Here is an 18449-nt window from a genome sequence, read left to right on the forward strand (position 1 = left end):
TGTGTGTGTGTGTGTGTGTGTGTGTGTGTGTGTGTGTGTGTGTGTGTGTGTCTCAACCAATGATGTGTTTCGTTGGGTGCTGACATGTCATTTACAGCCAAGCGCTTGAAGATGGATGAGAGAGGGAGAAATCTTGTTGCTGCCTCAAAGATAGGAAGAACCCATCAAGCACACACACACACCACACTCCATACACCACGGTGGCTGCGCTCCTTGATGTAATGGAAATGTTACTAGAAACTCAATGAGACATTGTGACAGGGAGGGGAGGGAGAAGATCAATCACTGAGTGATAATTAAAAATGAACGAGGGGAATAAGTCCACAGGCAGGGTGTGAAGTGACAAAAGGGAGAGGTGAGTGAACTGCATCAAGCCTTACCATGCCAAAGTCAACGAACATCCCCACGAACTGCACTTTTCATGCACATGAAAATAAGACAACAGACAAGAAAAGATGGCTGGAAAACTGAGACAGATCGGGCAAATGCTGGGGTCTAAGTCTCTAAGTCTTCTTCCTCAGAAGACTTAGAGACTTCCATCTGCCACTGAAGGTGCTCAAGAACTTCTACTCCTGCACCATCGAGAGCGTCCTGACAGCAAACATCTGCACCTGGTTTGGGAACAGCACCAAGCAAGACAGACGAGATCTGCAAAGAGTGGTGCGCTCAGCCGAACGCATTATTCAATCAGAGCTCCCTGACCTGCTGTCCATCTACACCAAGCGGTGTAAGTCCAAAGCTAGGAAGATTATGATGGACCTCTCCCATCCCAACAATGGACTCTTCTCACTGTTGAGGTCTGGGAAGCGCTTCCGCTCCCTTAAGGCCAAAACAGAGAGAATGAGGAGGAGCTTCTTCCCCCAGGCTATTCGGGCCCTGAACCAGGTGTAGGACTGGACTCTCCCACACACGTCACTATAAGACTGGACTCTCACACACGTCACCACACGCACCACCACACATTTCCTATAATCCTATAATTCCTATAATTTATAATCTTTATAATCTTTATAATCTCTTCTGCTATTTGCACATTCTTTACTGTAAATTCCTAAGTTAATTTGTAAATTCTGTAGTAAACTGTAAATTGTAAATATTGTAAAACTTTTTTTCTGTCATTTAATGGTCGGGCATTGTACAGCTACAAGCATTTCACCCCCATGTCATACTGCTTATGGTTGTGTGTGTGTGACAAATAAAATTTGAATTTGAATTTGAAATACATGGTATAAACTCAGAGAGATGGGAAAGGATAAAGGGGGAAAAAAAAATCACAAACAACATATGCTAATGCAAGACGACTGAGCCCCCCCAACTCTCCTGATAACTTCTGTCTATCCCCAGAATTGAGAAAGCCTGGAGGGAATGAATAAAATCAGGAGTCATAGATCTTCTGGCCAGCTCTGGGTCACGGTTAGAGAGCTAAATAAAACTGATGCATGAGGACTTCAGCAAAAATTAGATGCAGCTATAGGCTGCAGTTAATTTGTTTGAAGTGTTTGCCGGCTTGACCCAGACCCCATTATTGGAGTTATAATTCAGCTATGACTTTTAGATGCACGTCTGGATAAATATCTGAATTAATCCCTCCCTATTTTGTGAAGACATAAGAGAAGGTTAATAAGAATCAAGTGCTACTCCTGCATCACACTGGCTACAATCAAACATGAAAGAGACCCAGTTTTAAGCCTGATCAATGATTTTAATGCGATACCTCAGGCCGATCAATAATAAATTTTAAATTTTAATAATAAACTTAATGGAAGACAAGCAAACATGTACTGTTTGTGGTTTTAAAGGAGCTTTTTAAAACAGGCTCTTGAAGTTGATACAGATGACTTTCTAAAAAGCAGCTTTTTTAAATCCATAATTGATTGTGTAATGGTTAAATGAATTAATGCGCTGTACTTCTCATGTGGCAGGATGGATATCAGCTCTAGTTATCCAGGCTTGTGCTCCAGGCCGATGAACACAAAGTCCTGCAGCCAATCACATGCAGGAGTATTGAAGGAGCTGCACTTTGAAGTATCTTGCACTCCTTTCCTGCCTAATGATACCCTGTATATTAGCCCATTGTATGGTGGTGTGAGGTATATCCCATCTCCCTGTCAGCCTTCCTCAGCTCCACAGGGAAAGCCTGACATTTTGTTATACGTTTTTTTTTCTTTTTTCTCCCATTTCTCTTGTCCTTTCAGTTGAGAGGAAGTTAAGATTGCAAAACTTTTTGCTTTGGTCTGTTTATCCAGTATTCACTTTATATTTGTTCTGCTCTCGGTTACTTGCGCTATATTTTTTTTGCCAGGATTCTCCCTGAGGTTAAAACTGAGCTTTATTACTGTTGCAAGAAAATCTGAAATAAGAACAAATTGACTTCTCATATTTTTCATCTAGTTATATGTTACTCCGAACTCCCCGAGCACCCTTGATCTCAAAATAATTATCTAAGTGGGGGAGTGAAATGTGGGTGGGGTGGAGAAGAAAAGAAATAACGGGAAGAACAGATGATACAGCTCCCCCAAAATGTTGTGCGCTAATCCTGGTGGAAGAAAAAAAAAAGAGATCAAATTCTATTAACCAGCTTTTATTCTCTTTGGCTAGATAAGTGAAAATAGCCCCGGGGTCTTATCTGCGTGTGCTTGGCACAATTTCTGAAAAGGCTAAAAGAATGAGGAAAAGTCACGAGGTAATTTTAGATATTTTCTTCATTAAAACTTAGCGTGTCTGTCGGTTTAGAGAACACAGACTGCAGTCAAGTCTACCATCTTTCAGTTCTAAGGTTTTATGCATAACAACGTAAAATAAAAACACAACAAAACCAGGTTTAAATTAGACATAAGATGAACAACAACACATGATAAATGGCTGTGTGTCATTTTTTAAGCTACGCAAAATGCAGAAGCAGTGAGGAAAAAGTACACCCTATGATTCAGCAGCTTGGCGAACCACCTTTAGTAGCAATAAGCTGCTGTTCCTGTATGACTTTATCAGTCTCTCACGTCGCTGTGGATGAATATTGGCCCACAATTCTTTAAAACGTGGCTTCAGTTCAGGTTTGCAGGCATTTATTTCTGCACAGCTCTCTTAAGCTCCTACAGCACTTCAGTCAAGTTGAGGTCTGGACTTTGAATGTGGCCATTGCAACACCTTAAATCTTTTCTTTTACAGCCAGTCTGTTGTAGATTTGCAAACCCTTTGGTTTGCATAATTATCCTGCTGCTTTAGCTGTCAAACAAATGGTAAACAGAAGAGTTCATGATCAACTCAATGACTGTGGCTGCCAAACAAGCCTGAATCCTGATGTGCTGTTTGCTTTTCCAGATGTGGTGATGCGTATTATGGCAAACATCTCCACTTTGGTTTTGACTATCCAAAGGACATTGTTTCAAATGTTTTGTTGTTTGTTCACATTAAACTTTGTAAACCTAAGCCATATTCTTTTTAGAGACAAGAGGCTTTCTCCTTCTAAACAAAGCATATTTGGTCAGTATTTTTCTAATTATACTGTCATAACCGTCAACATTTCACATGCTAACTGAGGTCTGTAGAGTCAGAATTGTTGCTGTTGGGTCGCACAGCGTGCAGTGTTGCACACTCTGATCTTTGGGTGAATTTGCTGACATACACACTCCTTTCTCTCTGTAAAATGATGGACTTGAAATTGTCTGGAAATGGCCTGTTAACGCTTCCTAGATTGACGGGCAGCAGCAATTGCATCTCTAAGATCATTACTGATGTCTTTTCTCCTTGGTATCATGTTAACAGACAGTCGAATGCTCCAAACAAGCAAAATCTCAAAACTTCTGCTTCTATAGAGACGCTCGGGCTTGCTGATGATCACTGAATCAAGTGCATTTAAATAGCAGCATCTGGCTGCTACTTACCCTCTTAATTCCTCAGGAATCAGCGAGAAGTTTTTCACCCACTGCTTCTGCGTTGTGGTTTAGGTTTTGTTAAATTGTTTGTCAGGTTTTATTGTTCATCTGACGCTGTATTTACCTGATTTTAAGACCGGTTGATTTTTTTTTATTGTGTCCTAATACTAAAACCTTAGAACTGAACTGGTGTACTTATCTTTTACGTATAGAAGATGGATGTTACATTTGGGTTTCAGAAGCAGCACCAAACAGAAATTGCCTTAACGCTGCATTTTTTTCTAATGAGTAACAGAGGTCAACTCCTTTGGATTCAGAAGGAAGTCTGATTATATAGAAGTCCATGGAAAAAATACCTCACTGCTGATGTAATTTATAACCTCAGTAAACACGCATTAAAGCTTTCAGTCTCTTGCCTTATTTAGCGCAATGTGATGTTCATGATGTAAAATACAGTTTCATTTAGAGTGAAATAGACAAGAAAGCAGAGTGTGCTTTACCGCATGGCCATCTGTTGTCCGTGACATCCATTTTGCAATGTGGCGCCAGCCAAAATGCTAAACTGTTTCCTAATAATTCTTATCCTGACACTGATTTTTTTTTTTTAATATTGCTTACTAATGTAAAAATACACACACACACACACACACACACACACACACTGTCCTCAGCACATATGTTATCTGACATGGACTGCTGTCGCGGCTTGGGACAGAAGTCTAGTTAATAAGCATAAAAACCATCCATCCAACAAACATAATTCAGATCCAATGATGTATTTATTACACACAGCCATAGACCTTTTCCCTGAATTATTTCCACCAGTCATTGAATTAAAGATCATATAGGCATGAGGCATGTGTGGGTGTGTGCGCGTTGGTATGTGTCCTCTCCTCTGAGAAGCTGCAGTTGCCCTATCACGCAAGCTGCTAACTCAATAATACACCAAGATGACAACAATCAATCAAGGATAGAAAGGCCTTTGCCCACCCCCAAACACACACACACTTACACAAAAGCTATATAGCACAATTAGCCCACAATTCAAAGGGAGTGGGTTACTGGAGAGTGGGGTGGAATTTGATCAAAAGATACCAATGCTCTTCCAGGAATATTGAGCCGGCTACATAACGGCCCGTAAAAGCCTCCCACTGACCTCTCGCAAGCACAAATGACTCCCTCTTGGGTGACGGAAACTCTTAGTGTGCATTTTGGTTTTGGGTGTGTATATGTGGAGAAGCATGTTGGCCACACATACCACTCCTCCCACTATAAATAACTGCCAATTATGGGATGGGTACGGCAGCAGGATGCAACAAGCACTCCTCACACTTCTACTACTGTCCATTCTGAGTTCTCTCTCTTCTCTGCTTTTTAATATCTATTTAAAGCTGTCAATTACATGGCCATGCAATACCAAATTAGGAACACAGACCTCAGTGCTGCTGCTTCTCTCACTTAGCTGGTAAATATACTCAGTCTCTAGAGGTCTGCATACATGAGCAAACACAAACAGAGCAATAAAGAACACAGCCCGACATTATAGACCCCATTTTCTCCCATATGAAACTAGTGAATATCAAATCCAAAAGACATTTCAATCACCGCCACCTTTTAAATGTGCCACAACAGAAGGAAAGAAGGAAGCAAGCCACACATAAGAGTGATGTGGGGGATCAGAGTGAACCTGTCTGAGGGAGAAAAAAACGTTTGATCTGCATCGTTTGAGAGCTAATTAAGACGCGTATGTGTGCTCAAGATAAGTGGCTGAAATGAATGAAAGGCAGCGTGCTTTGACTGCGCATCCAACCGGGGTTTCAGACAGAGACCGAAACATGTGTCGCGCCGTCTTGGCAGTTGTTTATGATTATTAACTCAAACCGTGTTGCCGTGAGTTCGAGATATCCAGAAAGTAGGGCAGATTTCTGGTGAGGTGTTAGGTGTGATTTCCACCCCGAGCTAGAAGATAGAGGTGACTGCTGACCCTCTCATTTCCACAGCTTCCCACCTTAGCCTGCAGATACCAGAGATCACATCAGTGTTTCTCTTTCTGTTTGTCCTCAGTGAAATGTCCTCTAATAACATGTTACTAGATGTGTCATCAGGATAGGTGTGTGTGTGCGTGTACGTGTGTCCATTCTTTATGACTTTAGGCTGCATGAGTCAGACTCCTCTGTGTTCAAGCGTATAACTCTGACTCACACTGTCAGGCTGAAGGACAACACTGAGGCGAGCCAAGAGATATGAGGGGTAAATTAAAGACAACTCCTACTTATTCGGCCATCTCCCGTTTTCTTATCTCATTGGCTTTAATGGTTGATTTTACTTGCATAAAAACACACGACTCAGTGAGAGCAAGCCAGATAAAATGAGACTCACAGGGCCAATTTGTATGTAATATTCAAACAGGCACTAATGTTTCACGTGTGTCTTGCCCTCTAACTGGCACTATCCTGCCTGCTGGAAGTTACTGGGAATAGAGACAAAGTCAGCGCAAAGCATGGCAGACTATTAAAAAAATCTAGTCCAGATTCATGCTTGTCTCTTCTAATTTTTTGACTTTTCCACACCTAATAACTGAAATATGAGTTCCTGCATGGCCCCGTTAAAGGGGTTGCCAATTTGGGTATTGAAATACCCCTGAGGGGATACTAGTCTAAGGGGTCTGGACGAGACAGCAAATTAGAAAACTTTTCTGCTGCACATTTTATCCGAAATGTCATTTTCATGTATTTTTTTTTTTTTTCTTGTGAATTTCTGGAAGAACTGAGAGACAGGTGGATCAGAGAAACAGGAAATCCCCACCCCACCCTGCTTCTCTCAATGACTATCGCCCTGTAGCCCTCACCTCAGTAGTGATGAAGTGCTTTGAACGCCTGGTCAGAGACTTCATCATTTCTTCACTACCAGACACACTGGACCCACTACAGTTCGCTTACCGTCCAAATCGTTCCACAGACGATGCCATCTCTCATCTCCTCCACACATCACTCACTCACTTGGACACTAGAAGGGGGAATTATGTTAAAATGCTCTTCATAGACTACAGCTCTGCATTTAACACCATAATTCCCTCCACACTCACCACCAAGCTGGAGCATCTGGGACTCAGCTCATCTATGTGTCAGTGGATCTCCAACTTCCTAACTGGCAGTCCACAGGCAGTAAGGATGGGCGGAAATGTCTCAGCCTCCACCACTCTCAGCACTGGAGCCCCCCAGGGGTGTGTTCTGAGCCCCCTGCTGTACTCTTTGTACACATATGACTGTGTGGCCACTACCAGCTCCACCGCCATCATCAAGTTTGCTGACGACACCGTCGTGGTGGGCCTGATCTCTGATAACAACGAGACGGCCTACCTGAAGGAGATTAGGAATCTGGAGAACTGGTGCCAGAGGAACAACCTCCTTCTAAACGTCAGTAAGACAAAGGAGCTGATAGTGGACTTCAGCACTAAGCAGGAGAGGAACTACCAGACCCCCGTCATCAACGAGTGCCCAGTGGAGAGAGTGGACAGCTTCAAATACCTCGGAGTTCACATCACGCAGGACCTGTCATGGTCCTGTCACATCAACACCGTGGTGAAAAAGGCCCGACAGCGTCTCTACCACCTCAGACGCTTGAGAGACTTCCAACTGCCCTCCAAGGTGCTCAGGAACTTTTACTCGTGCACCATAGAGAGCATCCTGGCGGGAAACATCTTAACCTGGTTCGGGAACAGCACCATGCAGGACAGACGAGCTCTACAGAGGGTTGTGCGGTCAGCTGAGCGCACCATCCGCTCCGAGCTCCCTGACCTGCACTCAATCTACAGCAGGCGGTGCTGGACCAAGGCCAGGAAGATCGTGAAGGACCTCAGCCATCCCAACAACAGACTGTTCTCTCTGTTGAGGTCAGGAAAGCGATTCCGCTCCCTGAAGACCAACACAGAGAGACTGAGGAGGAGCTTCTTCCCGCAGGCGATACGGTCTCTCAATCACACCACCACACAGTACTGACCCACACATACAGTTCTTACACACACACACACTGGACTTTCTGGACATTGTTTTTGCACAACACTGGTCACTATATTCTTCATTTCCAGTTAATACTTGTACAGCTGCTGTTATTGTGTATATATTTATTTATATTTAGATTTCTTCATACATTCTTATATAGTTCTATATTGTGTATTGTGTATTTTGTTGTACAGTTATTTTATTTTCAACTTTAATTTATATATTTTATCTTATTCTTCCCAGTTAAATTTACCCTTCATTCTAATTTGTGTTGTACAGTTATTTCATTTTTAACCTTAATTTATATTTTATTCCTTCCTAGTTAAATTTACCCTTTTTAATTTTTCATATTTATTTCCTATCTTATTCATAGCCTTTTCCTTTTTTTGTTTTCTTTAGGTCACGAGCAGTTGTCCAAGCATTTCACTACATATCGTACTGTGTATGACTGTGTACGTGACAAATAAAATTTGAATTTGAATTTGAATTTGAAATCACCCTTTCCATGTGGATTAGGACAATCCTTAAACACGTTTTTCACAGGTTCACTCAGTCCTGAATAACAAACGAAACAGACCAGGTTTAGAGTCAAACGAACATCATCTTGGGTCTGTGTGTCAATATGCAAATGAACCTCAGTGATTCCAAGAAGACACCGTGCTTAAATGAAGTGCGACCAAACTGCTGTTACTAGAGGTAACTACTAAAATGCTTTACTCTGAGACTAAATAAGGAGCAGGACAGTAACAGGGACAAACCATGAATCAGAGGCTGGCTGTCATATCTTTTCTTTTTTTGCTCTGACTTGTCTTTTATTCTGTGACTCCCAGCAGGCACTAAAGTACTTCTCAAAAACTTTCTACAATCCAATTTTTCACCTCTTGCCTGGGTAAAGTTATTATACTCTGGTGGCTGCCTGGTCCTTGTGTAGCAGTGTAACTAATGGTGCCAATCTCAGTATGTGTGTGGTGGTGGTGGTGTGTATGCGTGTGTGTGTGTGGCTTTGATTGGGCACATGGAGAGTTGGACAGATAGATAGCCATTGGTCGTGCCTAGTCTAGCAGAGCTGAGACAGGGATTAAGAGGTAGGGTGCCTTCATAAGCCACTTTCTTCTTCACTGTTTGAAATATGGCCTGCACAATGAAACACAGAGAAGCTAGTGCCTTTAAATATCAATTGCTTAAGTGCTTAAGTGGCAGTGCTCCAACATCATTGTGAAGTTTGCGGACGACACTACAGTGGTGGGTCTTATCACCAACGGTGATGAGACGGCTTACAGGGAGGAGGTCAGCGCCCTGACCCACTGGTGTCAAGACAACCATCTCACCCTCAACGTCGCAAAGACAAAGGAGTTGATAGTGGACTTCCGGAGGTGCAGAGAAGTACACACCCCCATCACCATCAACGGCGCTGCTGTGGAGAGAGTGAGCAGCTTCCGGTTCCTTGGCGTACACCTGGCTGAGGATCTTACGTGGTCAGTACACACAAACAAAACAGTGAAGAAGGCCCAGCAGCGCCTCTTCTTTCTCAGGAGACTGAAAAGATTCGGCATGAGCCCCCGCATCCTCAGGACCTTCTATCACTGTGCCATTGAGAGCATCCTCACTGGATGCATCACCACCTGGTATGGCAACAGCACCGCCTACAACTGCAAAGCTCTCCAGCGAGTAGTGCGGTGCTCTGAACGGATAATTGGAGGTGAGCTTCCCTCCCTCCAAGACATCTACAGGAAGCGCTGCCTGAGGAAAGCGGGGAGGATCATCAAGGACTCCAGTCACCCCAGCCATAAACTGTTCAGACTGCTTCCATCAGGAAGGAGGTTCTGCAGCATCCGGTCCCGTACCAGCAGACTGAGAGACAGCTTTTTCCATCAGGCCATCAGACTGCTGAACACGTCATAGACACCTCAGCTTCACTACTGGAACTTCAACATTATGCACTCCACACTGTATATAAATGCCACTTGTTTTGCACATATTCAACTCTGTATATTTTATATATTTTATTATTATTATTATTATTATTATTATTATTATTTTATTTTATTTTTTTACTATTTAATTTGTAAAAATGTGTATACACACACACACACACACACACACACACACACACACACACACACACACACACACACGTAGGAAAATATTTAGTATACACATCCAGAAATGCATACACTATTATATATTGTACATATATTTATTAGTTTCAGGTTGGCCATTCTTGTATTTTGCTCGTTTGTGTTGTTGTGTTTGCACATCTCTGTTGCTTGTGGGGCTCGCACACAAGAATTTCACTCGCATGTGCTGTGCCAGTGTGCCTGCACATGTGATGTGACAATAAAAAGTGATTTGATTTGATTTGATTTAAAGAGAGGGGAAGAGAGGTGCTCGGGGCATCTCTTTTTTGAAGAAGAAGAAGCTATTTCAAGTATATAAAAAATAATCAACCTTATTTAAGATGAAATATGTAAAACCGTAAGTGTTCCTACTACTAATAACATGCTAATCTGTCAGTGCTACTGGGAGCACGTAAATCTGCCCCTCCTGAAAGAAACGTGACAAAAGCCAGCGCTTTGAACTAACTCTCTCTCTGAACTGTGACAAACCACTTTAAACTTTTTGGATTCTGCCCTGTGTTGTTGTGCTCGCTCTCTCATGTGTTTGCTTTAGGATCAGGTTTTAAACATCTTCTGGACTGGAGGCAACAACCAGCTCAGGTAATTGAGCTTAATCAGTTCAAGTGAATCAAGCTTACTTCATAGCATACGTTCACGCTGAGACTCAGAGTTCTTAGCCTGTCTGTCCACTGACCTCATTACGGGTAAAAGTTGTCCCACTTCCATTTCTCCATCTGCTACGAAGTTTCTTCACCCTGTACTTCTTTTATTTTGAGTTTGCTGTACTTTGCTTAAAAATTATTACATCCACTCTCAGAAATCTTTTAGATGGACGTTAAACATGATTTTGATGAGACAGCAGTCAATCTATAATGTATTTAAATCAGTGTTTGCGCAGCAGACATACAAGACATACTGTCTCAACGAAAAAGCAACAACTGTGAGAGACTATCATCAATAGGCATGGAAGATCAGTTTTCTGCATACCTTTATTTCTCTTGGCTTCTCTGGTTTTGAAGTGGGCAGGAATGTGAAGCTGCAATGTTAAAATCACCTACCTAATCTTTGGAAATTTCATGGTGATTACTACTGAAGCCCCAGAGCCTAAAGAAACAGTATTCAGGACATTCCTAAAAATAATTTCCTCAGAACTTAACTAAGACCTTGGTCCCCGTGGTGGAAATGTACTGAGCCCATCCAAAGGTTCTTGGCAAATCTTTAGTTACAAGTAAGGTAATATTTTTATAGTTAACCTTTAATGCATGCAGTCTTAGAGAATGGAATAATACACCTGGAAAAAATTGGCCAGCACTGAGAGGAATTAGCACATGTTCGTCATGAAGCTGACTCGGTGATTAACACTGAGAAATAACCCAAATGTGTACACTGTGACACCAGAAAGCCTTCTCGTTTCTGGTAAATGGCTGTCTTGCTCAATATCTCTTCCTCTTTCTCCTCCTTCAGATAACATTTTTAAGCTAATCAGGGACAGTAATGCTCACGTTATTGAAGGTTAAACGAGACTTTACTGCATCATCTTTCAGGTAAATGTAGCAGCTCTTATGAGTTTAGCCTCAGACCAGAGGTTTAATGTAAGTTTAGTGGGTATGTGTGCTTTTCTTGAAAAAAATGACAGCAGACTGAATCTTACTTCATCTCCAAAAGAAATAAATTATATCAGGTCACGTTAAAAAAAAGGTTCATGTGCAAAAAATATAAAGTAACAACATCTTCTAGGGAGATGATAGAAGAAAAGCACTACAAGAATAAAGTGGTGATTAAAACCCAAACACATCAACCATAGATGGGATGGTAGAAAAAGTTAAGAATGGGAGCAGCTTAAACCAGCCAATCGTCTCCGCTCTTCTGCTTCATCATGTCCCAGATTTAACAAAGAGCTGTTTAGGTTTCGCCCCAGTTAACAAGTAGGCAATTTAGCAGCGACAGAGGAAATTCTCATCAAAAATATGCAGTCAAGAACAGCAAACAGCTGTCAGCAGTTTGCACCCTCCAGCTCTGCTTTCCATAATTGAGTCAGTAATGTTGCTCTTTTCATCATAATACCATCACTCGTAATCTTTCATCCACCGTAGAGGAAGTTACGCTGCGTGCATCCGTGCTGTCCGACCATTTGATCACAAAACACAATTAGAGCAAAAACATCCGTGAAGTCATCAGCTGCTTGTAAAACAAGGACAGGCTGCCAAAAACTGTGGGGGGGAATTTGAGTGGGATGAATATGCATTGCAGCCATTCAATTGAGTATGATCTGTCAAGATAGTCATCCCAGCTGTGGTGCTCCCCAAGCAATTTATTCGATGCCACACTATAACAAATGACACCACTGGAACCACTGGAATGGAAAGAGAGAAATGGGCTTGCAAATAGTTCTAGTTCTATCTCCATTATAGCTTAATATTGCAATATCATTGATGTGGAACACACACACACACACACACACAGGCACACTGGCACAAGCCTCTGCATGGATGGGCATATGTGCACGGTCACATTTTCCCAGTCCACGGCTTTCTCTCTAAGAACATAATTAATGGTCTAGTAAATTGAAGACATTAAAATTGCAAATAGTTGTAAAAAGGGCAACAAGGGACAAAGGAGATGGGTTTTTTGACAAACACTCATATTATTATAAACTCACATCCATGAGCAATATCGTGACGGTGAAGGTCATCACCTAGCTGCTTTAATCTGTTAAACATCTCATCACGGACAGAGGTATATTATAAACACATTCCAGTCAGGACCATTCTTTTTTTTTTTTAGTCCGAATCAGGGTTGCGGGTGGAGGACTAAGACAGCTGTCACAGGGTGAGAGGTACACCCTGGAGGGTTAGGGTCACAGAAACTCACACCTACAGTCAATTCAGAATCATGCATGGGTGTTTTGGAACTATGAGGAAGCCGGAGTACCCAGAGAGAACCACTGCAGACACAGAAAAGCCTCAGTCTGGTCTTGACCCAGGACCTTCTTATGAGGCAACAGTGCTAACCAATGCATAACCATGCCCGCTCCAGTCAGGGCTACTATATTCAAAAGAAGGCTGTTATTGCCATCTGCACTGGTAGCATGGTTATGTACTGGGACCTCCTCATCTTCACATGTGGGGACACGCAACACTGACCCATTAAAAAAAAACAAACTGAGAAAGCATCAGTAACTGGTGACACAACAGCATGAAGAGGAGATTGAGGTGGACTGCAAAGCGGCTTGCAGAAGCAGCGGTAGGCAATTTAAAGTAATATTCCCTGTAATATGTTAGGCTTTGTCGGTTGAAGGCTATCAGACAAGCCATCGGCTGACGGTTGGCTTGAGATCAGCTGATTCTTGCTCTCAGATAAAGTTTGTGAACAAACCAGGTGGGTCATACTGATTCGAATGTTGGATTTCAGACATTTTTGCGGCACGGTTAGAGGATACATACTGCATGTAAGTAAGGTTATCTTTAGAGTGACAGCTGCCCTGACAAAAGGATGTGAGCCATCATCGTTGCAGTCTAACGCCCAGAGGTTGTCTACTAACACTCATCTCCCTTCTCAGCATGCTAACTCAGATTTGCATCATACATTACCAAGCTTCCTTTTGACAAGCTGGCTTTCATTACCTGCAGTCTCCTCAGCATCTTATTGTATAAGTAAAGGTTTCCCTGGTAACAGCGCACCAGAAAGAGGGCCAGAGAATGAAAGAAAATGAAAGAGAGGGGAAGGGGAAAGTGAAATGTAGAGATCTCAGGTCTCGAGGGTCATGCTCATAATTGGTCTAGGGTGAGAGGTTGAACTACCACAACCGCCCCTCTTTTGACTCCCTGCTTCTCTCCCTCTTTCTATCTGTATGTCTTCCAAATCTCCAGTGACTGTTGCCCCACTGATAAATTAGATGGTAATCAATAATGCAAACATATTCCAACCTGCCCGCGATCCCAGCAGGGGGAGAAAAGAAAACAGGGTGGGTAGAGGGGTGGAGGATACAAAAAGAGGGAAAGAAGATCGCGCAGAGCCTTATTGTCTTTCCACAAAGGATACATGCTAAAGACATTCATTACAGATTCAAGCAGTGCTTCCCATCCCCGAGTACCCAGGTTACATTAAGCTCTAAGGTGAGATGATGACACATTGGAGCTCCAGAAGTCAGCGATGTGACTGTGAATTTATTACGGAGTCACCTTGTCTTGGTGTCTCATTGTAAGCTGTTGTTTAATCAACTTTCCAGCTCAGGTCAGGCATGACCTGTCAGAAACTGCTCTTCTGTGGATGAGGGTTGTTCAGGAATAGCAATCAACAGAGCACCTGGGTCAAGACCACAATCAGCATTGAACACTGGGGGTCTATTTGACAGCACAAGCACAGCACTTACACACATACACCTACGGTACCTAATTACGGTGAACCGCATGACCTTCAAAACGAAAAGAATATGGGCCCATAGACAATATAAGATGAGGTTAAGACCTTCATTTCTGAGATTATCTGAACTAATGGAGCTCTGTGAGCTATAGTCATTTACTGTCAGACCTTTGAGCTCCCCGTTTCACACACAGCAATTTTTGAAAGGAAATAGGCTTCTGCATGTGAACTTTCTTTTAGAAAAATGCTTTTTTCTATTTAGCTAATGCAGTTTGAAGAGCAATTTGTAATGCAGAAAGAATTAATCAATTATAATAGGTTGGGCAGGCTGTTACATTATTATTTTTAAATACATTTAAAAATAATAATGTAATAAATGTATTATTAAGGCCTCATAGTGTGTTCAACTGACTCCAGATTAGTTTGATTTATTAGTTTATAAAACAGGAAGAACACTTAACTACAGTATAGAACAATTCTACATCGGTTGTCCCTGGTCCGTTAGCTGATAGGTGCTGCTCTAGGATTTAACAGGAAATTGTAACCCTCCCCCACCTAGTCCACTTCTTGCAAATCTGTTAATCAGCTTGTATAAACTGTATGATACAAGTAGCAATTCTTCTAAGACCAAAGCACATATCGGGACAGATCCAAAGCTACAGTACTGGACAAATGTCTTTAGCAATTCCTCATTTCTTTATGTTTTGCTGGGAAATAATTGCAGCAATTTGTGGACACATGCAAACATATATGGAAATACACTATGACAATATATAGAATTTATGTAAGTAGACTTCAGGAACAATTCTGAAATCTTGTAGAAGGACATTCATAGCTGTTCTTTGGATGTTGGATGTTCTCTTCCTAACAAGATGATTGCACACTGCTTCAATAATGCTGAGCTCCTGGCTCTGGTGAGGCTAATCCATGACAGATAGAGTTCAATTGTGTGTTTTTCTGCATTAGCGGTGTGTTTGGTATCATTGCCATACTGAAAAATGGAAGTAGTTGCCAAACAGATGCCTTCCAGATGGTATTGCATGGTGGAACAAAAACAAAGTAGTATTTGGCATACCTTAGCATCTTCTACCCAATTCCCTTCCATAAGAATAATCACTTGATCTACTGAAAATCCAGTTGCATCTTTCAGATTCTGTGTCAGCTCTTTGCTGGATTACCTACAGCATAACCTGATGTGCACCTCCCCAGAAATGTAACTACATGTAGGGCTGACGAAGCCTGCAACTGTTGAAACTGGCCTATACAGTACTGTCAATTACTCTTATGCATTTCTAGAAACTTTTTTTGTTGAATTTTGTAAATTTATCAGTGAGAGAGTAACAATTATCATCTCAATGTAAGAAAAAAATTAATGCTGCATCAACCAAAAGGACTCACAAATGACAGCAAATTCATGGAGGGACATTGCTGAAACCATTGGAGTGGATGTGAGAGAATTTACAAAGAAGTGGAAAAACTCAGGGGCAAAAAGATTTAAACAGTTTATACAAGCTCATTACCAGATTTGCAAGAAGTGGACTGGGGGCAGGGATGCATTTCCCTGTTAAGCTTAAGGCAGAGCATGATCACTTATATTGTTTTCAACATCTAACTGCCAGGGGACAGCAGATGTAAATTTGCTATATACTGTAGTAAAGTACTTGAAAAAATGACAATGACTTCAGTTCTGAAGAAGCTTATCGCATGAGAGGTGCAACGTCTTTGAGAAACTTAAAGTCCAGTCACTTTTCTGTCCAAGCTCCTTAGATTACTATGAGATTACTATGACTGACTGAGAGTGTACACAGACCGACCCAAGAAGTCATTTTGCTATTGGTATTCAGTGAATACACAGAGTTTGCGAGGAGTCTAACATACACTGACAACACATTTTGTTTTTGCATGGATAATTCAAGTACGGGTGCTGCCTTAGTCCTCCACCATCTGTGCAAGCCAAAACAAATAGTAAAAAATGTGCTTGTGCCCACAGTGATATAAATCACAGTCCAGAGAAGCTTTATAAAACATAATAGGAGCACCAGAGAGGTGAAGACAATGAGAACGGAGTGGAGCGATAAAGAGCTACGACCATTCATTTTATTCCTGCCGGCCTATCTCCTCCATCAACCTGGCAATGTCAAAGAAATGCAGTTTATTATCACTGATCAGACAGCTACGACTCCAGGTTCACTCAGGCACTCTGTAAAGAAGTTACACACAAATGCACTTAGCAAAACCCACTGAGCAGATGTCCGAGGCATCTGTAACTGGGAAAATTAAAATATTCTAGCACTTGCGCTCATATTTCTGTAGTAAATAGCTTTCAAAACATCACGCCACCAGTAAATTTGCAAGGCACGGAAGGATTACACAGCAGCAGTAACCCTCACACCCTGGTTTGCTGGTCTGACAGCATATAGTGTTTTATTGCCACACAATTTGCTCCAGCTGCAGTAATTATTCTTAATTATAGCTGTGCGACACATCAATATCAAAGCTACAGGCCAAGACCTTCCATGTGTTGTGTGCCCGCTAGCACACACAGATTAGTGAGGAGAGAGAGACAGTATGTTAGAGGCATCCAGCATGTCTGAGATCATGAATATTCAGCAGGAAATTTGAATGTTCGTGCCTCCATAAAGCAGATGAGTTAGCAGAGGAAACTGGGGAGAAACACAACCTAAATCCTTTGTAATATGTAGAAGATGACGTGAAGCTTGCCAAGGGATGATGTTGCGCCTTTAGAGATAACACTCTTCAGGACGAGGCGCTCTGTTTTTCTGCTAAAAAACTTTCTTGGAAGTACTTTGGTTGAACTCGCTTTTCTTCTCTGAAGCTTTCTCTACCGAGTATATTCTCCAGCTTTGTCATCAAAAGACTAGAGGAAAAGTGGGCAGTGTGATGCAAGATGTAACACACAAACACTCACACGGTGCTTGTGGGTAGTCTCCTTTAAAGGGTGAACATGAGGTAAAACTTGCAGTTCTCCTGTGCCGCTGTACCGTGGGTGACTTTTTCCTTCCTAGACACAAATTATGCAGCTACTGTGACAACAAGGACATTGTTTATTCTCCTTGCATGTGATCAAATTTAAAAAATAAATAAATAATTTTTTTTAAAAAGCTTCAATTTTCTTCCTTTGCTTGCCTCGTATCGTCAGAGGTCAAACACAGCTGCACTCGTACGAAGGCTCTAATCTTTACCCACCACTAGACCTAATAACCTATAACTCAAAGTTAAGAATGTGCAGCTGTGACTGTGTGGGTGTGTCTGCGAGACGCATCTGTCAGTGTAGCCAGACTAGTTATGTCAGGGTCAATGTTCACTTCTAAGTTCATTGCCTTTGCCCACTGTGATTGTGTGTGTGTGCGTTTGTGTGCTGGCCTGTCTGCCCTCTCCTGAAAAACCACCATGACCACTGAAAAGGCCTCCTTCATCTATCATCAAGCTCCGCTGAGCCACAATAACCATCAGCTCTATTAAGGACAACCTCCTCGTCATTGCAAGTCGCTGACATTCATATGTCTAGACTGGGTCCTGTATCTGACCAATGGAAGTGCTTTACTTCCAGGTCAAGTTAAGGTCAACACCTCAAAAACCCAACCGGTTGATAACAAAATGAGCTCCCTGGTGTCTCTGAGTACAAACAAATCGTTACACAGACGGGGCTTCCTGCCAACGCTCGCTATTCTCTGGAGCTGATCGGGGTTCTGACAACCATCCAGCACTACTGTCTGGAACAGTTAGGCTGCAAAGAGAAGAGGGAACAGAGGCGTTTTCGATCAATACGGGCTCATTATCTGTTGCCTTCTGTCCCAGAGAGATCAGTCCCAGCACTCGGCCTGTTGATGAGGAAAGCGCACCACAATTCAATTAGGGGATGGCCGAGATGCCAAAAGAGGTTTGATCAAAGCACTCTGCCAGGCTAATTAGCACACAGCGGTTCACAAGGGCTTTTTTTTTTTTTTTTTACATCTGAGGAGCAGAGTATGTTGTTTTGTTAATGGTAGTTTTACCCTTTAATGGACTGGGAATAACCTGGCTCATTTTAAATGCATAGGTTTCAGCCAGGGGAGATTGAGGGTCCCTCTTGCTGC

The 18449-nt window shown here is 42.1% G+C and overlaps 1 protein-coding gene across 3 annotated transcripts in view; it reads right to left on the minus strand.

The window, feature by feature from the left end:
* nkain4 (sodium/potassium transporting ATPase interacting 4) overlaps nucleotides 1–18449 on the minus strand; it is a 55841-nt gene that overhangs the window by 35296 nt on the left and 2096 nt on the right. The gene's annotated exons all lie outside the window — the stretch shown is intronic.

The sequence above is a fragment of the Rhamphochromis longiceps genome, linkage group LG20 (assembly GCF_057381845.1).
Source record: "Rhamphochromis longiceps isolate RC_006_pf linkage group LG20, R_longiceps_female_GT1.1, whole genome shotgun sequence".
Classification (NCBI taxonomy): Eukaryota; Metazoa; Chordata; class Actinopteri; order Cichliformes; family Cichlidae; genus Rhamphochromis; species Rhamphochromis longiceps.